Genomic DNA, 24,523 nt, shown 5'->3' on the forward strand with positions numbered 1-24,523 from the left:
TGATCTTTGGTACAGCCTGGTACTGTGCTACCAATATGTTTATGACCCTTAATTTCCCCTCAATGAATCACGGTTCACACCAGGAGCGCCTAAGTGGGGGTGATGTTTCTCTCCATCTGTTGTTTGTCATGTTAAATTTAGATATTTCTGGCAGGGCCCAGATTTGATAATGATAGGTGAGGGTGTATTATATATGTGCTAACGGAAAGGTATTTTATAAAATCCTGCATGCAGTGAGTAATTTTCTTCCCAATACAGTTCTTGCTTGCATAAACCTTTAACTACAAAATGCTCAGTTGGAATTACTAACAAAATAACCTTTCAAGGGATGTCTTTTTTTTTTTGGCCTGGTATCATTTGAAGCATGAGGCCCAATGAGGTAGAACTTTAATCCTCCCTCCCTCCCTCTCTCCCTCCCTCCTTTCCTTCCTCCCTCCCTCCCTTCCTCCCTTCCTTCCTTCCCATAGAGGAATTGACAAGTTAAAAGTCCTTACTTGTTTCCATTTCTATAGACAGTACTATCCATTTATCTTGGTGTAAAATTTCTTCCTTCTTCACTTATAGTTTAAGGAGAAAGTAGGTAAAATTGCATATGGAGCCCAGGGAGAGGACAATGACCCAGATTTCTTCCCTTGAGTTTCATGTTCTTACACCATGTCAGGAGGAGCTATGGCTGGGACCCCACTGGCAGGAGATAAGACACAAATCCTGAAAGGGTGCTAATCATAATGAAGAGGGGGATTTGATCTAGTGTCCCACACAAAACACCAACTCTTAGGTTTTCCTATCAGGACGTATACTAGCTGAGTTATACTTATTCCCTTCCTAACCCAGTTACTCAGGCACCCTGACTGTAGTTGGGAGAAGACCTCTGTATCATCTGGTTTACATCAAATGCCAGATGGCTGTCCTTCCTGATTGGGGGACAATGACACACAGAGGCAGTTGCAGCAGCAATTGAAAATGTAGTCTCACTTTCCTTCTTGTTATCACTGTTAGCTTACCAAGTCTGCTGGGTTCTAGGAGTCGAGTCCTCAAGCAACAAAGAGTAGACTTCCACAAGTCAGTGGGAGGAGGACTCAAAAGGCATTTAATCTGAGTACAGACCTTCCTTGACTTAAATTGGGTTACCTCTCCATAAACCCATCATAAGTTGAAAATATCGTTAAGTCGAAAATAGATTTAATACACCTCACCTACGGACCATTATAGCTTCACCTAGCCTAGCTTCCCCATGCTCAGACCACTTCTGTTAGCCTACAGTTGGGCAAAATCATCTAACACAAAGCCTGCTTGATAATAAAGCATTGAGTATCTCATGTAATGTACTGAATACTGTATTGAGAGCGAGACAGAATGGCTGTATGGGTGGGATGTTTATCAGTGTATTTGTGGTTAACCCTCCTGATCACTTGGCTGACTGGCAACTGCAGCTGCCCAGGATCTTGAAAGAGGATTAGACCACATATCACTAGCTCCAGGGAAAAATCCAAATTCAAAATTCGAAGTACTGTTTGTACTGAATGCATATTGCTCTTGCACCATCGTAAAGTTGAAAAATCCCAAGTTGTACCATCATGAGTAAGAGAGCATCTGTGTATAAGTAAACCGTGCCCTTATTGCATAACTTGAGTTGGAGAACTGATACTATGGGGTGATATAATTTATAAGGACTTTAATTGTTTTATTATAACTGAGTGACCTGAGTAGTTGTACAATTTTTAAAGTTGGAAAAAACACCGTAGACTTACATTAGAGAAGATTTATGCCTTATCTAAAGTTGGTTTAAATGTTTGAATTTCTCGATAAATTTCCAGTGCAAAGATTGGGCAGCCAATACCTGTGGTGGCTTTGTGTGCGTGCCCATATGTGCCAGCACGGCCAGGTTGAAGTCTATCCTCTCAGATCCCCTTTCCTGGAGGTGTGTGGCCTGGGAGATTCTGCTGTGAGATTTGGAGGGTGAAGCGAAGCCCCAGCACTTCTGTGGCTTACACACGTTGTCTCTCATCTGCTGGTTCCCCTCATTTGCCTGAGGCAGTGTCTGGATCGCTTAATGACCCAGTTTCCCTGGTTCCACTTTCAGCTTCTCACCCTCCTGGGTCAGGTGTGTTCCGCTCTGTGATGAACGGTGCAGCTTCTGTGGGACACGCTGCTCATTATGATCAGAGTAAACATGAACTGATGTGGGCTTCCATCCATTATTGTGTGTCCAGCTTGTCCTCACTCTCCTCCCCACACTGGGTATCAGGGTCCCCTGCCGACCGCCACCTCCTATCCACTAGATATCAGCTCCAGCATCAGAAATGAGGACAACAGCCTTACAGAGGCTATGATCTAGATTTCATAATCGTATACAGCCAAATCTGTGCTAATTCCATATATATATATATATATATATGTATATATATATATATACACATATATATACAAATCCTATCTAGAGTTCTGCTTCTCTGAAACCTGACTGATACGCTGTCACTTGGCACCAATAGACCAAAGGCTGAAGTGCCATCAGCCTGCCTTGTCTTTACATGGGCCCTCCTGCCAAGATTACCTTTCAGGGAGTCTTTTAAAGGTGTACATACTTATGCAACTGTTTCCCTCACTCTTCAAATCTGAAGAGACCATTTTAACAAAGGGAGAGCTCATTCTCCTGACAAAAGTGATCCCACTTCTACTTCTTTACCTCCCTTTGAAGGGCACTGTCTGCCTCCATCTTTTCCCACCTTTGTTACATAAAAAGGATCAGTACAAAAGGTTAGAATCTAAAGTTCTAAAAAGCTGAAGCGTATCTGTTTCTCAGAAGATTGGATGTGGAGCTTTTATCACATTATTTTTAGATGGCTGCCTCTTTAATAAATCCCTAATGCACGTGCAAGGGCAACTTGATTTGTTTTTTTGTTTGTTTGTTTTGTGTCTTGTTTTTCTTTTTTTTTTTTTTTTGGTTGCATAAGATTTATTTAAACCTCAAAGACATCAAGACACCAGTGCATGGAAATCAACATGCGCTGGTGACTCATAAAAATCAACATGTGCTGTAACCCTTCGGCACCATCCTCATTAGGAACTTCGCAAGAACAGAGAGAACATATCTAAAAAGATAAGATTGAAAATAGAACTTGATTGATGTCTTAAAAGATGATCAGCACACATATTAAGCCTGAGCCTTTCTGGATTAGACTCATCTTGCCTTTTACTTTGTAAAATTACTCTTAATCATTAAATTCCTCCAGAGGGACAAAAGCCATAACCATCTTTCAAACACATGTAGAAAATTAACTCATAAGAATAAGGTAAAAATCATTTGTTAAGGAATTTAATTCCTAGTAAAGTTCTCATTAACGATAAATCTATTGAGGGGTAGTAACAATTTATTGTAAGATAGATAGAGCAACATTTATTTGATGCTGGGAACCTGGATACAAGCAAATGTGCTCATTATAGCCCTAGACAGGGTCATTTCAACAAAAAAATCTCAATTAAATGCACAAAGAAAGCATCATATTATAAAACATACTATGTGCATTTAATATTTAACATGTGTAAATATATATTATACATATAATTTATATATATGCAAAACCACTTTTTAGTTCTTTGTACATTTCAGAAATATATTTTTGAAAATAGTCATTTACCAACAATAATGAAAAATAGAAGCGCACATAAAGTTGGGCACGTGAGTGCATTTGTGATGTAAGGTGAGTCCTGACCTTCTCCACAGCCACAAATAGGCCTTGGAAATGGAGTCCAAATCACACATTTTACAGATGGGGAAACTGACAAGACTGTAGAGCCCTGTAGTGGTCACTGAAGGTTGGGGTCCAGGGTCTCCTGACTCTGATCCAGAACATTGGTTCCACACCCCAGCTCCTTGGTGAGCAGCAGCTGGTTCTCTAGCAGCAGGTGAAACAAAGATGTGGTCTGACTCTGGGATCACTGCACAGCTCCAGTCGCAAATAAAGCACATTACCCCCATCCCACCTTAAAAAACAAAATCCACACGCTAAGAATATCTCTGTTGGTGGTGTGAAGGGAGTGATTTCACATTTCACAAAACGGTGCAAAGTCAGGCAGGCGTTGCTGGTGCCTGATACCTGCGGGCTCTGGCACTCTTCCAACTCCAAATCCAGCTGCAGTGTCGAATTTTTCAGCTCATGCAACCGCCTTCCACCAACAGGAGTCATACTTATTCTTTTGGGGTTTTTTAAAGTTAAAATGGTGTCGAAAGTAGGAGATTAAAGCAAGTGAACAAATAGCAGGGCAAGCTTATCGCTACCCTCAGGTGCAGACTGAGGGTAAATGAGTTACTGTTTCACTTGTAGAATTTTCAGAAAATATAATGTGGGAAGAACAGTGAGGTTTGGGGCCCCTGGCCTCTGTGGACTTGACATTTTAAAAGTTGCTTCAACAGTTTATATAGTTCTTTTCATGAGCACTAGATACTAACCTGGTTCTACTGCTTACTAGCTATGTAACCTTGGACCTGTTGAACGCTCTGTGCCTCAGTTTCCTAATCTTTAAAATTAGAGTCTAGCGGTGTCTATGTCAGGGAGTCATATTAAGGATTAGGTGAGGAAAGATGTAAGAATACCAAGAGATTTCTGGCTATTGCCAACAACATTTTAGCTATTATTATCACTTATATATGCTAATCGTGTCCGTATTTAATGCACAAAATTTTCTGCCTCCTGAGTTCATCCTGTTTCTGTTTTAATAATTTAATCCTGAGGACTTGCCCAAGAGGGTCTATTAAAACATAGATCCGGGCAGCCCAGGTGGCTCAGTGGTTTAGCGCTGCCTTCAGCCCAGGGCGTGATCCTGGAGAACCGGGATCGAGTCACATGTCGGGGTTCCTGCATGGAGCCTGTTTGTCCCTCTGCCTGTGTCTCTGCCTCTCTCTCTCTCTGTGTCTCTCATGAATAAATAAATAAAATCTTAAAACAAACAAACATAGATCCTCAAGGCCTTGCTGTTGATATTTTGATTCAGCAAGTCTAGAGGAGATCGTAGGAGTATACAGTTCTATGATCCTGAGGTTCCTGTCTCTAACCAACCAGGTATTTTTATGATGCAGCAAGTGTAGGAAACCAGATCACTCTAGACCAGATGGCAAACTTAGGTGCTTGTGTGGAATAATTTCTACAATTCTAGGATGTCTACATGCTGAAGCCTCACCCACAGAGGGTATAATATAAAGGAATGGCTCCTGCCATTTGGTTTGTTTGTTTGTTTAGATTCAGTGATCTCAGTTGGTTTTCCCAGTTGAGAACATGTCACTGTGCCCCCACCCAGTAGCATTCAGTCTGACTTGCAGGAGCTGAGTTCTGAGAATCATGGCCAATATTCAGAAAATAACACCAAGGTTAATCCAAATACAGTTATCATTTCATCACATAGAGAGTATCTGGGTTGTGTAAATCAATGGGAGGGCAATGTGATGTCAGAGTCAAACGCTCTGATTGGCCTAAGGTTAGAATTCTGAAAATATCCTTTATACAATAGACAAAGTTGAGTAAAAATCTTGACCTCTCTGCCATCTTTCTGCCTCGCCTCCACAGAAACTATGAAGGTTGAAAGAAAATAATCTCTACAGAGCTATCGATATGAGGGTGATTAGAATTCTCCATCTACAATGTTACTACCCTCTATGGTGTGCTCTCCAAACACCAGCTCTCTTGACAAATTTACTTCTTTGAATTGAACTTAAGACTCTTTCACCATATAGTTGTGAACCAATATCTCACAACACAATCTTGGAAATTAGGTAATAACCAAGACTGTCTTATGATGGTTTCAAAATAGTGACAGAAACCCATTTGAAGCAAGCTAAACCCTCACTCACTGACTCACTCACTCATGCAATCAGAACATCCACGGATTGGATCCAGGAACTCAGGGCATGCTGTCCTGTCTCTCCTGCATGCATTTCCCATTATCCAAAGTGCGTACATAATGTCTTCAACATAGTAAGTTCTCAATGAATAATTATTGAGTGATGGTTTAATCTACTGTACATGTCTTCTGACATATTTTCTAAAGAGCATGAATATTTTAAATTCTGGATAAGATGTCTATCTAGTTTTTTTTATGCTTTAGAAAATTACTTTTCTTTCTTTTGTTAAAATATGTTCTGTTAAGCCCAGGGAATTTATTCTTCATTGTAGAAGTACTGAACAAAATAAAAAATACATTCTCAGCCTTTCCGATCAGATATTTTAGACATCCTGGCCTCATTTCAGAGTGAGAACATTGAAGTTTTCAAAACTTTAAAGTTATGGTGTTTTTGTATGTCTGAACTTTAAAGTAACTAAAAAATGAGAAACATTTTCTTTGTATCCTTTCTCCTCCAATACAGGGTTGTATAGCATTCGTATAGGGTAATTTGAGAAAAGCAAAAGGCAGTCTTTGCCTTAAAATTTGTCTCAAAAGATCTAAAATTTTGAGTTATTAATTGGCTAAAATTATAACCACTGGCAATGATTTCAAGTGGAACACAGCCTCTTCATTTCAAGCCTACCTTCTTTCATTTATCTCTTTGTTCATTCATTCATTTAGCAGATACGCACTTGAGCATGAGGTTAGGGACTGAGGGTAGAGAGCCCAGTGAGGAAAAGCAACATCAGATCTCAAGCATGCTGGGGCAGACTTGATTAATTCAGCAAATCTTTATTGAGCCTCTCCTGATCGGCAATATTCTGCTAGACTCTAGAGATGTGGATGTAAATGAGAAAGACAGAAGCAATGTCCTTCTAGTACTTCAAGGACATGAGACAGAAACAAGCACCTGAATCAACCGATATATGACCAAAATCAATGAAGAATTTCTATAGAGTTGTACGTGGGTTAATGTGATAGAAAGTAGTTGGTGGTTATTTTCAGTAGATGGAGTAGTCAGAGAAGGCCTCTGCAAAGGTCATATGCGGTCTGAGAAGGGAAGAAACTGAAACAGAGGGACAAGACAGCCACTAAGAAGACGGGAAGACTGTTCCAGGGTATACAAAGACCCTGTTACATGAATGGTGGTATGGCTCAAGGAGCTGAGGGTAGATAATGTACTAAAATAAGATGGGGAGCAGGAGGTGAGCTAAATAACGTTTGCCTTAAGACATGCTAATAATATCTTTGGTGTTTACTCAGATTAGAACTATGAATACTAATGACCGACGCTAATATATCCAAAAATGCTTTGTTGTATAGGGATCAGAACCACAGGTGAGAACAGATGTATGAACCTGTAAAAGACAGAGAAACCATTTCAAACTGGCAGGTAAGAACTCCCATATATCATTGAAGAAAAAGAATACAATCCAGGATTAGGTATGGCGCCAGTTGTCCGCTCTCTGATCTCCTCCAGTCTGAGATGGGCTCCTTGTTTTCCAAGTGTACAGGCCATCTTTTTTTTTTTTTTTTTTTTTTTTGGTAGAATAGGGTTTCTCTGATATTTCTTCATGATCAGACCCAGGAATGCCTTTCTGTTTTATTTTTTTCCTTTTCTTTTTTTCTTTCCTCCTCTCTTCCTCCTCTTCCTCCTCCTCCTCCTCTCCCTCTCCCTCCCCTTTCTCTTCCTCTTTTTCCCCTTCCTTCTCCTCTTCCTCTTTGTCCTCCCCCTCCTCCTCCTCCTCCTTTGCCAGGTTATCACAGTGTGATGTTTTTGTTCTTCTACTCATTTCCTAGCCCATGCCTGCGACACAGATTTGTCCCACTGCTGGTGGTGCTGACTCTTACTGTCTGACAAAGAGGAGATATACCTAGTACTCTTTATCTAGTACTCTTGCCTCTACAAAGCACACCCTCCTTATTCACAAGACAATAGTTTGTGAAGAGATAATTTGCGACTAAGTGAAATCCCATTCTTCTCAGTTTTACTTGCCTATTGTTTTTATTCTACTGCAATACCCTTCTCAGATGAACCCCTACTGCCCACCAGACTGATTAAAGAAAAAAAAAGGAAGAAAAGAAAGGGAGACATTAAGTTGTTATTTAATTAATGGATTTAGGGAATTCCGTGGTGAGATGATTTCTATTGAATTCTTTTATTTCAGAACCATTCCATTTACAAACCATATCCAGCCTCTTTTATCTAAAATTGTTAGTCAACAGCACATTTCCTTCTGGGGTCTTTGGGAGATCAGCATCACTAATCTAGCCAATGGCTACATGCATCTTCCTTCTAGAAGCTACCATGCCAACCACCTTGTTTGGACAAGGTTCAGGTAGATGAAAAGGGTTATAAAAATCTGTATCAGAGTTTTTCAACAAAAAATGAAGGACTGCCTTCTGGCAGAAAGGCTAAGTCAATGACTATATCTCACAAAAGACTGTGATAAATGTCATAAGAAAAGAATAAACTGTATCAAAACTATGAAGGAGGGGAAGTTGATATCTAACGGAAACATCTGCACTGTTCTCACCAGGGCTCAGTTTGGAGAATACTCCCTCCATCTTACTTGCAGAATAAATAAATACCTAAGAAAAGATAAAACTGTTAGATTTAATAGAATTTGCAGAAGACCTTAAACTAAACACATCTAACAACAACAACAAATCGATGATGGAAATGTCAATTTCCTTAACAGCCTACTCTATTTTATTTTCTGATGCCAGATACAAATTCACTCTAAAATCTGTCACAGGGGTTTAAAAGCGTGTGTTGGAGGCATTGACAGTTGCTCAATAGTGGATTTTTAAAAAACTACTGGTTTGCAGGAATGCCCAAGAGAGAAAAATGCATGATTCATGGTAAAGTGTGCTTCCCTGACTAATTTGCCAGGTTTTTATCACCAAAGGCAAACTTTTGACCCCAAATCCACATTATTAATGTGCCCTATCCAGTTCTCTGTCCCATTGCTTCATTTTTATCTTAGCACTACAGAGTCATCCACTCGGTCAGTCAGTCATTCAACAAATACCAATAATTTCCTTCTATCCATATGGACAAACAGATGATTATGAGATTTATGTATTCATTCACAAATCTTTACTGAGTACTCACTATGTGATAGGAATTATTCTCCATGCTGTGGATGACAGGGAACAAAGCAAACCAAGTTTTTATTCTCATGTAATCTACAGGAGACTGATAATAAATTAGTGAGTACTTTCCAGAAAATGCTAAATGGATGAAGACAATGAAACAGGCACGTGATGGAATGTTGAGAAGTACTACTTTCCATTTGATGGTCAAAGAAGGCACCCCTGGATCTGAATGATGAGAAAAATCCTAGTCTGAAAAGATTTTGGGAAGTGTATTTGCAGTGGTAATAGACCATTCCTTTTGTAAGAGAGTACAGTACAAACTGAAAATTCCACTATCAGATGATAAGTGTTTCAGTACAAGTATATATGGTGAATTTAGGCATATGGGAAGTAGTGCATTAAGGAAGATTGGGAGCAGGAGATGATGGAAATTAGGGAAGGTGTCACAGAAGGGTAATCCTTGATGATGTAGCAGAGCTTCTTAAGCACGTAAAAAAGGAAAAAGACATGAAGTTGAATCAGCAGCTAGAATTTGATTACTAGCATTTTTTTTAAAGGCAAATGATCCTTACAAACCACCTAGATCTATGATATTATTTCTCACAGTGTCTTAAAATCCTTAAGAGAGCCTCCAAGGCTTATGCTAAAGAAGGAGGGGATGGCTACATGGAAAGACTTGGATATTACCATCCCTATTACGATTCCTGGCTTTGTTTTTGTTTTGTTTTGGCTTGTTTTTTTTTTTTTTTTTTTTCTTGAATAGTAGATTTCACTCTAAAAACTAAAAACCAGGCAAAATTACACAAATCTAAGATTTACTTTTGGCTATGATAGAAAAGCTTCTCTCCCCAACCCACTCTCTTGCCTTCATCCCCATAAAGCACAACTATAAAGCTAGAAAAAAAAAATATATATATATATATCCTTTGAAAACACTGGACAGTGACCAAGATAGCCTGGACTTTATCATAGATGTTTAAAGATTGGTGCCACTAACTATTCAGTAAGAGAAACATTTCTCCCCCTTTTCCTTTGGTCCTATTTGGGCTGTAAGTGGGAAACTCCTCCCCCCTTGTAGAAGTAGCAGGAATCACAGTACCTGGCCTGTTTCTTAATTCCACACTCATTGGGTTGGTGCCATTTGGCTCTGAGCATGGGTGATTCAGCAACTTTTTCTTTATTCCCTGGACATGCCTGTGTAGTTGTGATTTTGCGTCCATATTGTAATCCCCCTTAGGTACACGGTGGAGCCGTGTGTGCCCACCGAGCATAGGAAAGTGACTCTGAGTATCTGGAAAAGTGTCTGCTCTGCTCTTGAGACACAAACTTCTTGGAATGGACCACAGCTCAGGAAGTGCTACAGAGCTTGACCACAGCAAACGCATTGAAATGAAACTCTCCAAACTAAAGACCATCCATATAAAAGCCTAATAAAAAGGCTGAAATTTTCATTTCCATCTGCCTGACTCTTCTCTTTACTTTTCTGCTTATTCAGAGCTCAGAGGGGAGAAGTACCCTGGTTCATTATCTCTCAAGTCTCAACATACAACACAAATTAATAATTAATTGGTGTCGTAGCTCTGAGAGGAGAGATCTCCAGACCTATATACTCCTCCTTCCCTGCTTTACATTCCACAGTTTTGCTTTAGACCACCAAGAAAATGGGTTATCTTACAGGAGTTATCTCAGCGATTGTTACAGAGTCTCCTCCATCAGCCAGGTCCGGAGCTGGGTGCTATTGAAATATAAAAATCTTACAGTTCAGTAAGGGAGGTCAAGTCTGTATGATTAAAGCATCACCTGTTTTAGCTTCACAGTGAGGCCATTCTTGACCTCCCTTTTATGCATCAGCCTCAACCCTGACCCCATTTACACCCACTCACTACTGCATCATTCTGTTTGCTTTGCTACACTTGTCACAATGAACAATCTGAGTTACCTTATTTCATTTTATTTTAACTTATTAAAATACATGTGGTGATCTAAAACGTTAGCCCCATGAAGCCTTACAAAACTGTTTTGGTGGGCAGCCCTGGTGGTGCAGCGGTTTAGCACCGCGTGCAGCCTGGGGTGTGATCCTGAAGACCCAGGATCGAGTCCCATGTCAGGCTTCCTGTGTGGAGCCTGCTTCTCCCTCTGCCTGTGTTTCTGCCCCTCTCTCTGTGTCTCTGTGAATAAATAAAATCTTTAAGAAAAAAACATTTAAAAAAAACAAAAAAACCAATACTGTTTTGGTTAGCACTATATCTTCCCAAACTAGGATATGGTAGTTGCTCAGGTAGTGTGTTTACTATTGAGGAAATAATTCTAAATTAATAATTCTAAATTAATAATTAAATTAATTCTAAATTAATCGGGACGCCTGGGTGGCTTAGTGGTTGAGCGTCTGCCTTTGGCTCAGGGCGTGATCCTCAAGATCCCAGGATGGAGTCCCGCATTGGGCTCCCTGCAGGGAGCCTGCTTCTGCCTCTGCCCATGTCTCTGCCTCTCTCTTTCTGTGTCTCTCATGAATAAATAAATAAAATCTTTTAAAAAATGGTAGACTATCCCTTTATAAGAATGTTAATGGTAAGGTGTGCTTGCATTTTGTACTTCTTCCTTGGAGCATCAGGAAAGGCTGAACGAGGAGGTGGCATTGCAATTCAGCTCAAATGGATGCTGAGTTGGGAGACAGGAGAGAGGGGAGGCATTCTGGGCTCTATAAAAGCCTAAGTACAAACATGGCATATAGAAGCTGCGAGATGTATTTTGATTCAGTGAGTACTAGGATCATGATTAACCTTTATGTCTCACCGACTTGTACATATTTTCAGTGGTATGAATCTTGCTAGTTTTTTCCAGTCATACAAAGAAATTTTAAAATACAGTCAAATTCTCTCCTTGGGTTCATGTAGAGAAGACTTACTGTGCCAAAGGTTTATTTTTTCCTCTTTTGTATAAGAAGCTTTCTGTCTGACATTGAAGTGAGTCTATCCCAGCTGCAAGATTGTGGGTCAAGTTTGAGCAACAGTTCACTGAAAAATAATTTTCTTCAATTGAATCTTGCTCTTGCTGGGAAATTCTCTCTACACTGACAGTACTGTGCGCCCCAGAATAAGAGTTATCTGTCTTGCGCTTTCCACATCAAGTGTATTGTCTCTACTAAAACTCATTCATTAAGCACCTAATCATCTAGATGTGGCCCTAGCTTTACCTTTGGACAAAACAACATAAATGGACATCCCTTCTTCTTTATATCACCTGTGAACCAATTCTATCATGGGGTCTTTAACACTTTATCATCTGTGATTCATTTTTAAGCTTGACTTCCCCGTAAGATAACATGCCTTTGATGAGTGTGCTTGTCTTACTCTCCTTGATATCCCTGGTGCCTGACATCCAGAAAGGCCTTGAATAGTTGCTGAACTAATAGGTTTTGTAAATGATACATGAAAAAATATAAGGTTATGCAAATAACCATCAATGTTGAACAAATTATATTGTGTACATATTTGTATGCTTTCCCAAGACTAAGTAAGATATTCTTAATGTCCATTATAAAGGTATCTACTAAAGCTCTTACTTCTGTTTACCTTTTAAAGCTTTGTGTGTGGGACACCTGGATGGCTCAGTCGTTGAGTGTCTGCCTTTGGCTCAGGTCGTGATCCCGGGGTCTTGGGATCGAGTCCTGCATCAGGCTCCCTGCAGGGAGCCTGCTTCTCCTTCTACCTATGCCTGTGCCTCTCTCTCTGTGTCTCTCATGAATAAATAAATAAAATCTTCAAAAAAATTAAAAATAAAACTTCTGTGTTAGAATTACAAAAATATAGGGTTAGAGTTGGAAAATGTACAGGTTGGAGAATAGGGGAGATATGAGACCACAGATTCCCTTATATAGCCCTATGTTTGGTCTCCACTGGATTTCATTGCCTGTTACCAAATACAAATTCAATAACTATAAAATAAATATTTTAATTTATTTTTACATTTTGGTTTTAATTTCTTAGAATTCTTACACAATTGGTATTTTCCCTTGATAATATGTATTATGGTAAGTATCCTGATTTAGTGATCAAATAATGCCAAATTTTGTTAAACTATTAAGCATCTACTAAATTATATACTATTCTGACAGCTGGTGATACCAATAGGATAGATATATGCTTAGCTCTAAGCAATCTAATGTAGTTAAGTCAAAAGACCGTGAATAAGTAATAATTAGTGTGGTACTTGTACAAAGAAATTTGCAATCAGCAGATGAAAATGAGATCAGAATTTTTCTTCTGTATTGGGCCATCATGAAATTAATTTCTACTTATGATTTTCAAAAAAATGTATGGAGCTTGTATAATTGTCATCAATTTATACAGACCAACCAGAAACTTGAGGAAATATCCTTGCTACACGATTCCTGATGAGAACTGTGGCCTAGACAATCTCTGTAATGACTGCCCGAGGGCTCAGATATTTCTCTAGGGACATAGACCAGAAGTTTTCTGGCAGGTCATTCAAACAGCTACCTGAGACTCTCCACACATCCTCCTCCCTTCCTCTCATGTGAATAAGCCAAGCCAAAGTACTCTTGGAGGTCAGAGGGCAAAATTAGTTTTCAACTAATAATCTCTCTTAGAGATTATTACTGTGTGTATTGAAGATTGGAGGTTTCAAGCAACAAAAACCATCTGAGGTAGCTGAAGCTGAAAGGTGTCTTTTCTATGTGGTAGTAGGGCTATCTCAAGGAACCAAGGGTGTAAGACACCTGGGAATCAAGTAGATGATAGAATCAGGAAGTTGCTCTGAAGATAATCTTTAAATTCTTCACTTCTGATACTTTTCTCATATTGTTTTCACTCATTTTTTTTTCCTTAACCTACTCTACAGGTTGGGTACAGGAATGATACCCTATATTATTCTGAGACAATCTCTCTCTCTCTCTCTCTCTCTCTCTCTCATGCCAGTTGCTCTCCCCTTCTTCCCCAGTAATAGACCCCAAAAATAGCATCAGGATACATGACTGACTCAAGTGTCTACATACCTCCACCTCTACTGCAGCAACCTGTGGCTTATGACTAAGTTCTGACAAAAGGGATATAGGAATAAGGGACAAGCACAATTTGTAGGAAGTCTTATAAAAGGGAATCACATGGAATAGAGTCTCTATCTTTTTCACTCCACCTTGTTACAAGTTTGACTGGAACTGAAGCAACCATGGGGTAGCCAGTACCATGGGGAAAGATAGCCAGATGCAAAAAGAACTGTGGAATAAGATAGTAAATGAACAAGAGAGTTGTAGCCTAGGACCCTGAAACCATACAGCACTACAACAACCTTGTAATGCCAATTCCTAGAAAATGACATGAGAGGTAAATTCTATCTTTTATAAACTACTCTTAGTTTTTTTTGTATTGTTTTCTTTTTTATTTTTCTTATTTTTTTTTTCAGAGAAGGAGAGAGAACAAGAGAAAGAGAGGGCAGGGCTGTGGGAGGAGCAGAGGGAGAGAGAGAAAGACAATCTTAAACAGGCTTCACGCCCAGTGCAGGACCTGATGCGGGGCTCAATCTCACAATGCTGAGATCATGACCTGAGCCAAAATCAAGAGTTGGATCCTTAATCAACTGAGCCACCCAGGTGCCACTTCCATATTAATTTTTTAACTTAATCCTAACTGATAGATATACTACCTCTTCCCCTATCTCACTATTTCTCTCATATTTTTCCTACTGTCTCACTATTTTCTTTTTAAAAAATATTTTATTTAAATTCAATTTGCCAACATATAGTATAACACCCTGTGCTCATCTCATTATGTGCCGTCCTTAGTACCCATCACCCAGTTCCTCATCCCCCTGCCCCCCTCCCCTTTTACAATCTTTTGTTTTCCAGAGTTAGAAGTCTCTCGTGGTTTGTCTTCCTCTCTAATTTTTCCCCACTCAATTTCACCTCCTTCCCTTATGATCTCTTTGACTGTTTCTTATATTCTACATATGAGTGAAACCATATGATAATTGTCTTTCTCTGATTGACTTACTTCACTCAGCATAATACCCTCCAGTTCCAGCCATGTCAAAGTAAATGGTAGGTATTCATCCTTCCTGATGGCTGAGTAATGTTCCATCATAAATATAGACCACATTTTCTTTATCCATTCATCTGTCGAAGGACATCAGGGCTCCTTCCACAGTTTGGCTATTGTGAACATTGCTGCTATAAACATTGGGGAGCAGGTGTCCCGTCGTTTCACTACATCTGTATCTAGGGTAAATACCCAGTAGTGCAATGGCTGGGTCATAGGGCAGGTCTATTTTTAACTTCTTGAGGAACCTCCATACTGTTTTCCAGAGTGGCTACACCAGCTTGCATTCCCACCAATGGTGCAAGAGGGTTTCCTTTCTCCACATCCTTGCCAACATCTGTTCTTTACTGTCTTGTTAATTTTAGCCATTCTCACCAGTGTCAAGTGGTATCTCATTGTAGTTTTGATTTGTATTTCCCTGATGGCAAGTGATGTGGAGCATCTTTTTATGTGTCTGTTGGCCATGTGTAGGTCTTCTTTGGAGAAACATCTATGTATGTCTTTTGCCCATTTCATGACTGGATTGTTTGTTTCTTGGGTGTTGAGTTTGGAAAGTTCTTTACAGATCTTGGATACTAGCCCTTTATCTGATATGTCATTTGCAAATATCTTCTCCCATTTTGTAGGTTGTCTTTTAGTTTCATTGACTGTTTCCTTTGTTGTGTCCTATTTTCAAGTCCCTTGGGAAAGTCCCTTGCTTTGATCCTATTGACTGGTCATAAAACTCCTTTGTATTAAGACAAAATGGATGCCCCTCCAAGCTCAACTTTGTGAGAGAACCAGTTAAGAGGTCTTTGTGATTCCAGCAGAGTGCAAATGAAGGAGGGGAGGTAGAGCATTCAGAGGGGAAACTTGGAGGTGTTCACTGCATCTCAGGAAATACCCCTAGAAGCCTGCAAAGGTTATTCTGCTAGGACAGATAAACCCACGTGCCTTGTTACACAGGATACTGCACTTAGAGAACCCAGTCATCCCATAAAGTCTAAGTACTTCTAAATGTCAGCAGGTTCCAGGGAATATCTCTGACTTGATCAACAGGACATTTTTAAGGGCTATCTGGGTGCAAACTTGATCTTGAAATTGAGGCCAAGGAATGGACACAAGGTCTTCCTGTGATATATCCTTTATAGTTTCCACAAAAGACAGAGTCCTGGGAACAAAGGGCCAAGGATTTAGCCAATAAAGACACTTAAATCCTTATCACATCTTTTATTTTTTTTATTACAACTTTTAAAAGCAAAGAAAAAGGGTGCTTGTTTTACAAGCTTCTGTTCTTCAAAAGCATGACAGTGTAAACTAAGTACACCTCCAAGGCAGATCAAGTTAGGCTGAGAGCCCAGCTGCTTGTTGATGCCATGACAATCAATGACAGTTTTAGCCCTACTATGTTTAATGTGACAGTCTAAACCCTACTATGTTTAATGTGGTCAGAAGAGGGTGGAACCACAGGGGTGCTTATCCCATCATCCAAACACAGCCCACACCCTTTCCCTTCATCACCACCTTTCACTTTATTATTTTATTGGAGATAGTTTCTTTGGTTCAACAATCACTGAACTACTGGCCCTCTTTCTGGTCTGTAAATTTGGTAGTTACTATATTTATGGCTATGTCAGTCTGACACAATATTTGAGCTATGAGAATTGCTGCAGAAGTGGATTTGTTAAGGAAAGGCAGACATTTGGAATATCCTACATGATCCGGGATGTGGTAAATCTTTAACATTGTACACATCTGCATTATTGCTCCAATGTATCAGTTATTAGGGCCAATGTGATGTGCATGGAAGAAATAAGTATCTTGGACCATTCTTATATGAAGCCTGCATCAGAGAAAGAAGTATATGGACCTCAAAAAGCAGTGGACTTGGGTTAATCCTGCCTCTGTTACTTAATATGCTATTCATTAGTTACTAGGTTACTTACATGTAAAAATTTTGTTGACTAATCTCTATGTGTCTGATGTAATTTGGGGCTCTCATTTTCTCTCATATTTTTTAGTTGATAATTTATTGGTCAATATTCAGAGAAACAGGTTAATATGGTAGCTAAGGTCAATGGGCTTGGGAATCAGACTGGCTTCATTTAAACCCAAGTCCACCACTCCTTGCTGGTGATCATGGGCAAGATCCTTAAATTTTCTGAGCCACAATATCTTTTCTGCAATACCATGATAGCGACTATAGTACCTGCCTCATAGATCTGCTGGGAGAATGAACTGAGATCATGCCAGTAACTTCTTATTGAATGTGAACTCCCCTTGTTACCCGTTAAGGACCATAACTTTGGCATCTCAGTTCATTGGGCAGTGTTCTGGGAAATCCTGCAAGAAGGTATTCATTCACCTGCTCACCTGAAATAGAGCCCCACTAAACTTCATAGAAGCCTGAGAGTATGAGTCACACAAGCCTTTCAGTGGCTTGCCTTTTCCAGCCAACATGACCTCTAAAAATTGGGTTGAAGTATAAATAAATAATATATAACATCTATATAAAATTGTAAGGGGAACATCACATTCTTACTATGCTAGAACTATCTCAGCTCTTCATCTTCTGGTAAAGTATATCCAGATGGCCCACTCATCTTGTCTTTGCTAAGGCATTGTGTACTTCTAACTGATCTAATGCAAGTTAAAGACAGGACACCAGGCACATAAATATGCTGTTGTCCATGGTGGGTGCATTTGTGCATTTTCTATTACCTTTAATTTCCATTGAATTATTATTCTCTTAGGAAAAAAGTGGTCATTAAAGAAATCCAAAACATTCCTATTTATATATATATACATATATATATATATATATGTATATATATATAATCTACTGTAATTCATCCATATATTCATTTGTCTATCCATTTACCCAGTAAATATTGCTTAAGGAATTCATCATAGGCATTGTACTAAGTGGTAGGGATACAAAAATGGGTAGTGACTGGTCTTCATTCTCTTGTAGTTCATTGTTTAGTGAGATTTGCAGATGAGTTCATCAACCAAATGTAATGTGACAGGTAAAGGATTCTTCCAAGAGCACAGAGAAATGTCTCCTCCCTCTGCCTAGGGAAATAGGGAAAAACAATACAGGAGTGTGAAGACTAACTCCTGAATTGAAAAGGATGTAGTAGAGACAGAGGGCAATCCAGTCATGGATCCCAAGAGAGACACCAGCTCTGGCTTCAGTTTCTCCTCTGCTTTTCCCTGTGTGGCAAAAACCCAAATTCTTCTTTCCTCAGCACCTTATTTTTTTCATCTCTACAATAAAGACACACATATATACAGAATCTCAACTCAGAATCACCCATGTGGAGCTGTTAAAAAAATAGCTGTCCAAGCCCTGTCTCAGACATATCATTTATCCATTCATTAATTGAGCATATTTTTACTGAGTACCTGTTTACTGATCACTTAATATATACCAGTTCCTGTGCTAGAAACTGAGTGCATACAAGTTAAATCCTGTCCTTGATAGGATATTAGTGAAGACAAACCTAACAAATTATCATTATAAGAAAAACAAAATAAATATTTCAAAGGAGCACTTATAATAGTGGCCCTCAATTTACTAAAAGTGCAAATTCCTAGAGTAAAGATGAGGCAAAAGACAAGAAAATTAACTTGGTCAAGGGAAGGACCGTGTCAGGAAGAGAAATGGCATGTACCAAAGTCCCACAGAATCTGACTTGCAGTAGGTGGGGCCAGTAGAGAAAGATTTAAAACTCTGAAGGTAATTTGGATGTTCATTCAGGATTGAGAAGCTCTTGCTAATCCTCAATTCTTGTGTTTTACGGGGCTGTTAGGTGAACAAATAAAAAGAGGCTTGTAAAAGTCCTTTGAAAAGTAAAAAATGTTTTACACAGGCAGAGTGTTGTATACAATAGCCCTCAATGATCATCAAATAAGAATCGTACTCAGGGTATTAAAATGGATGAGCCTTTGATATGACCATAAATTTAGGAGATTACTCATATTTCACACCAAGATCGACATTTTATGTCACTTTAGCTATAGTGGTGTGACTCCTACACTATTTATCTACAGCTTCTATTTTTTCCATCTAAGAGGCTTTGTTCCATCTTAGATGGAACACAGTGGTGTATAAGGATTGATGTGTAGGAGGGAGCATGCCATGTAAGCAGGATACGCCTGGGAATTAAGAGTGAAGCTTGAAGTCATGGACTGGACATCTGGAGACAACACATGCATCATATCATCCTATGTATTCTGTCTTAGATGTGGAAGTTATACTACTATGTGAAATACACAGGTGAGCATTTCTTGCCAATTAAATCAAGGAAGTCCAAAAAAGTAAGCATGCAGCAGTGTAAAAAAGCTATGGTTTCCACCATCCTATTTAGACCTCTAGCTTTAAATATTCAATAACCAAACCAACTAGTCTCGGAGATACGTTCCATTCTACCCTTAGTTAATTATAGCGCTAAACTAAATCACTGGATCTTTTCAAGGTTGATCTAATAGAATAAAGGGTTACATCACATCCTGAGGAGCGCAAGCAAGACACCATGATGATGGAAGTGCCAACCTTAGATTAAGAAGGAGATGCACAGTAGCCACAGCCTCTGCCAGTTCCAGGGATGTGGAACATTCTTTATCTGACAGAAATCAGACAAGCTAATGGAACTAAAGAACCAAGGCCTATGCTCCATGTTACAATTCACTTGAGCACAGAAATGCACTAAAGTGGGAATTGGAGTTCCAGACTACTATATAGATGCATCTTGATTTGTGACGGTGGGTGAGTAACTTAATCTATTCAGTACCTGCATTTTCTCATATGTTAAATGGGATAATAGAATTATGATGAGGACTAGGAGACATTGAAATTAAAATGCTTAGCACACTCACAGAATTCCAAATATGTGATGAAGATATTCTCTCCCTCTACCCCCCACTAAGGAAGTAGAACCTAACTCCCTACCTTTAACTGGGAGCTGCCTGTAGTGACTGTTTTGCAAAGAATGCAGTATAGAAAGCAGGAAAATAAAAAGTAACTTAACAGTGGAGAACACTAACAAATACTACCTAAGCAAAATAGTCAGCATTAACAGAGATAAATCACATCAATTGTATGTATTCTTGATTGAATAGGATAAGAACAACACTTTACTTCTCTGGCCTTCCCTAAAAATCTGTAACCCAACTCTAATGATAAGAAGAACAGTAAACATGCTTGGAGCAAATGAAAAAATAGAAAGCCTCAATACAGAAATAGAAAATCTCAGCAAACAGCTCAGTTGAGCTCAATAGCAGAATGGAAGGGAAAGATGAAAGAATCAGAAACCTGGAAAATATGACAATAGAAATTGCACAGTCTGAACAACAGGGAGAAAATAAACTGAAAAAAAAAATGAATAGAGTCTCATGGAACTGTGGGACTATAACAAAAGACCTAACATTAGTGCCATAGGAGTCACTATGGAGAAGAAGGAAAGGAGAAAGAGAGCAGGGCTGGAAAAGTACTAAAATAATGACTACAAGTTTCCCCTAGCTTGGCTAAACACTTAACATACAGATTCAACAAGTTGAGCAAACCCCAAGAACAGAAATCCATACCAAGATACCACACAAATCTGAAAAGTAGAGACAAAAAAACTTATATAAGAGTGGAAGAAGTAACACTTTACCTAGAAGGGGAAACAATACACTTGACAGCAGATTTTTCATTAGAAGCCATGAATGTCAGAAGGAAGTCACACAACATTTTTCTATTGCTGAAAGGAAAGAACTGTCAATGTGGAATCCTATATCCAGCAAAAATGTCCTTTAGAAATGAAGAGGAAATCAAGACATCCACAGATGAAGAAAAATGAAGAGAATTTGTCACTAGCACATATACCCTAAAACAATGGTTAAAGGAATTACTCCAAACAGAAAGAAAATGACCAAAGAAAGTATCAGGAAACCAGGAAAAAAATATATAACCAGTAAATATAAAAAATACAAAACCAGTAAACAAAAATATACATAAATACAGTAGGCTTTCCTTCTCCTTTGAGTTTTCTATATTATGTCTCATGATGAAAGCAAAAATAATACTATTTGATGTGGTTCTAAATGTGTATAGAGAAACTATTTTAGCTAGCTATATTATGAATGGGGGAGGACAAAGAGCTATAAAGGTAGTAAGTATATATAGATGGATGAGAGATAGATAAATGATAGATAGATGGTAAGTAGGTAGGTAGACAGATGTAATAAAATGATAATAGCTATAGACTGTTATGTATATATAACAGTATATATGTATATATTATGTATATTATGTATATATTATGTATATATAATGTGATACCTAAAGATACTGCTGAAGTCCTATACAAAAAGATACACTGAAAAACACTAAAGGTATATCAATATGAAACTGTAATACATGTTCAAATAAGCCACAGGAAGTCGGAAAAAGAAAACAGGAACAAAAAACAGAGGACAAGCATAAAACAAAAACTAAAATGGCAGACTTAAGTCCTAACATACCAATAATTGCATTAAAAGAAAATAGTCTAAATATAACAATCAAAAGAAAGAGATTGACAGAATGGATTAAAGAACATGAGCCAACTGCATGCTGTCTGCAAAAAAAAATTGTTTCAAGTAAAATGGTATAAGATGAACATACGGGAAGGGAAAGAAAAATTAAGATAAAATTAGAGAGGCACACAAGAGACTCTTTGCTCTAGGAAACAAACTGAGGGTTGCTTGAGGAGAGGTGGGTGGAGGGATGGGGCAATTGGGTGATGGGCATTAGGAGGGCATGTGATGTAAGAAGCACTGGGTGTTATATGCGACTGATGAATCACTAAATTCTACCCCTGAAGCTAATAACACAGTATATGTTACCTAAATTGAATTTAAATAAGTGTTTTAAAAAGCAGATTGAATATGAACAAATGAAACACGATATATTGCACAAACATTCATCACAATGAAACAAGAGAAGCTGTATTACTATTAAACAGATATCAGAGCAAAGAAAATTGCCAGAGATAGAGGTGGACATTATGTAATAATAGAGGGTCAATCCATAAAGAACACAGCAATCCTAAATGTGCATGAGACCAGACCACAGAGCCATAAAGTATATGAAGCAAAAAAAGGAAAAGTAGTTAAATCCATAATTATAGTTGGAAGCTTCATCACCGCTCCTTGAACAATTGATAGAATACCTAGACAGAAAACCATTAAGGATACAGAAGAACTCAACCATACCACCAACCAACCACCTGACATTTATTGAACACATCACCTAAAAACAGCAGATTGTACATTCTTTTCAATTGCCCATGTAAAATATCTCAAGATAGACCATATCATGGGTCACAACACAAATCTCAACAAATTTGACAGAACTGAAATCATATGGTGTTTATTGACCACAATGGAATTAAACTAGAATTTAATAACAGATAACAGAAATCTCAAATACTTGGAAACTAAGTAACACACTACAGAATAATCCATTGATCACTAGACCCTATGGACAGGTCCTGATGACATTAGTGGATTATAAGAGAATTCTCTAAAGAACCCCACATGTTCTTTACACTGGCAGAGGGAGAAGTAGGGTCCATTCGGGGAACCTGATGCGGGACTCTATCCCAGGACCCCGGGATCACAACCTGAGCCGAAGGCAGATGCTCAACCACTGAGCCACCCAGGTGCCCCAAATTCAAATATTCTTAATAAAATATTTGCAAATAAAATTCAGCAATACATAAAGAGAATTATAAACTATGGCCAAGTGAAGTTTGTTTCAGGGATACAAAGCTGATCAATATTCAAAAATCAATTAGTGTAATTCACCATATTGGCACACTGAAAAGAAAAACAACCTTGTGACTGTATCAATTGATAAAGAAAAAGCATATGGCAAAATTCAAAAGTGACTCATAATAAAAACTTTCACAGAAATAGGAATAAAGGCCTCAACTCAATAAAGAACGTCTTTAAAAAAAAAAAAAACAATAGCTGGTATTATATTTAATGGTGAAAGACTGAATGCTTTCCCTTTAAGACTGGGAACAAGACAATGATGTCTGTTAACTGTGCTAATTCAATGTGGTGCCGGGAGTTCTGTCTACTTAAAAACACAAGAAAAGGAAATAAGCATGCATATCAAAAGAACAAAGTAATTAACTGTCCATATTTTCAGATAACATGGTTGTCTATATGGAAAATCGTAAAATGTCTACCAAAAAAAAAAAAAAGAGTGCCTGAGTGGCTCAGTCCATTAAGTGTTCTGACTCTTGATTTCAGCTCAGGTCATGATCTCAGGGTCATTAGATGGAGCCCCACATTGGGCTCTACACTGGGCATGGAGCTGCCTGGGATTCTCTCTTTCCTTCAGCCCATCCCCCTCATTTCTCTCTCTCTCTCTCTCTCTCTCTCTCTCTCTCTCTCTCTTTCCCTCTCTAAAAAATAAAAATAAAAAGTCTTTTATAACATATAAGTAAGTTCAGCAGCAAGATCACAGGATACAAGATAAATATACAATAAATCATATTTCTTTATGGGAGTAATGAGCATGTATACACAGAAACAAAAAATACAATGCCATTTATAACAGTTCAAAAACCCAAACTTTAGGTGTACATCTAACTAAACATGCACAAGACTTATATACTAGGAAAATACAATATGCTAATGAAAGAATCAAAGATTAAAACAAAGATTAGCATGATGCATGTATTAAGATTCAACATAGTTAAGATGTTAATGCCCTCCAAATTCACATGATGGTTTAACGCAACTCTTATCAAAATCCCAGCAAGATATTTTGTGGACATAGACAAAATTATTCTAAAACTTATATGGAAAGGCAAAGAAATTAGAGTAGCTAAAACAGTCTTGAAAAAGAAGAATAAGGTGAGATAAATGAGTTTACCTAATTTCAAGAGTTATATAGCTGCAGTAGTCCAGACTATGATATTGGCAAAAAGATAGACACATTGATCAATGGAACAGAACAGACTCCAGTAATAGACTCAGTTACATGTGCTCAAATGATTCTGAACAAAAGTGCAAAGCCAGTTCAATAGAGGAAAGAAAGCCTTTTCAATAAATGGTACTGAAGTAATTGAATATCCACAGGCAGGAAAAAAGAAAAAAAGAAAAAAAGAACCCCGACCTATGTTACATCCCTTGTACAAAAATTAGCTCAAGATGGATCATGGTTTTAAATGTATAACTTGAAACTATAAAACTTACAGGAAATAAGAAAATCATAAGGATCTGGAGCTAGCAAAATGTTGTTAGCCTTTATATTGAGAGCACAACCCATAAAAGGGAAAATCAATAAATTGGACCTCATCTAAATTCAAAAATTTTGTTCTTGATAGGTATCTTTTAAAAGGATGAAAAGCCAAGCAACAGACTGGAAGAAAATATTTGCAAGCTACATATCTGATGAAAGCTGAAGAATATATAATCAATGTCCAAATTTAAACATTAAAAAGAATCTATTTAGAAAGTGGGCAAAA

Source organism: Canis lupus, chromosome 24 (genome assembly GCF_011100685.1).
Source record: "Canis lupus familiaris isolate Mischka breed German Shepherd chromosome 24, alternate assembly UU_Cfam_GSD_1.0, whole genome shotgun sequence".
Classification (NCBI taxonomy): domain Eukaryota; kingdom Metazoa; phylum Chordata; class Mammalia; order Carnivora; family Canidae; genus Canis; species Canis lupus.